Source organism: Odocoileus virginianus, unplaced genomic scaffold (assembly GCF_023699985.2).
Source record: "Odocoileus virginianus isolate 20LAN1187 ecotype Illinois unplaced genomic scaffold, Ovbor_1.2 Unplaced_Contig_25, whole genome shotgun sequence".
NCBI classification, from domain to species: Eukaryota; Metazoa; Chordata; class Mammalia; order Artiodactyla; family Cervidae; genus Odocoileus; species Odocoileus virginianus.
The window spans coordinates 917,427-918,898 of NW_027224342.1; positions in this window are offsets into that span (position 1 = coordinate 917,427).

Consider the following 1,472-nt stretch of genomic DNA (forward strand, 5'->3'; position numbering starts at 1 on the left):
CTCTTTTGAAGGAATTGTTACACCCTTCGGATAAAATTGACTTATAAATCTACTTGCAGAAATGGTGTCTTTTCTGGGAAAACAATGCTGCTGGTGTGAGGTAAGTATTTTGGGGTCAGGATATTTGACTCAGTGCCTCCATGTCAATATAACCAAAAGTACGGCCAATTTTTTTTATGAATGGCGAAGACAAAGGCTCAAAAAATGAATGCACTAATTCAAACCTACCAGAACCACGCAGAGGAAGAACGCTGTAAAGGAAAATCCAGAATTCTTGGCACAAAGGCACTTTATTGGACAGGCCAGCCTTTGAATTGTGCGCTGAGATGACCCTTGATAGGAAAGGTGGTTTTGTCAGCGGGAGATTTTTTAAATAAAAAATGTCACTGAAATTTACTTCTGTGGCCCTTTTCATATTTGCATGTGAACTACAGGGCTCCTAGGATCAAATGGGAGACAACTGACCAGCCATGCCTCTTAAATTATTTTTCTGGAGGTGTTTTCTTTCTCCACCTCAATTGTAAAGATCCAGGAATAACAGCCCAGTGAACAAAGTAGACATTTTTATTTCTCATCTTGTCTCAATGGTCTCATAATGGGTTCAATAAGAGTCTGGAAATAATGAAAGCTTCTCCATGGAGAAACACAAGACTCACTATATGAAAACAGCAGTGCCTTGGAGTCGCCTATAGTAACAGCAACACCAGCAGAAACATTGCAGCAGTCCGATTTTCCTCCTTAAAAGAAAAAGAATTTTAAAGGTGATCATCGTCCACACTCACTAGGGTACAGACGGAATATCAGGCCACTAAGTGAAAAATAAAACAGTTATCCAAGAATTCTGTTGGGAAAAAAAAAATGGTAAGCAAGTGCCTGGATTACAGGCTCATTTTGATTTGTTTTGAAACATGTACCAAGTATTTCCTGGGCTTCCCTTGTGGCTCAGCTGACAAAGAATCTGCCTACAATGCGGGAGACTTGGGTTTGATCCCTGGGTTGGGAAGATCCCCTGGAAGAGGGAAAGGCTACCCATTCCAGTATTCTGGCTTGGAGAATTCCATGGACTATACAGTCCATGGGGTGGCAAAGAGTCGGACACCACTGAGCGACATTCACTTTCAAGTATTTCCTGTGAGTTTTGGGAAGAAGTTCAACCCTGGTTGCTATGAAAGTCATAAGAAAATGGATGAGGAAGGAGAAAAAGAGAAAAAAGGATTTGAGGGTCTTAAATCATTTTCCGTTTTTCTTTGAATTTTGCCTTTCTTTGCCCTTAGGAGAGACAGTGTTCATTTTTAAGCATCCAGAGCCTTGCTCAGGTTTGCTACAGTGACAGACACAGTCATCTGCCTCCCCACTAACCCCTTCTCCTTTTCTAACAGCATCTCCATTGTGTTCTGGTTGCAATGGCACCAGCCAATCTGCTCCCCATCCTAGACTCCGTTGCATTCAGGATGGTCCAGATGATGCAGTTC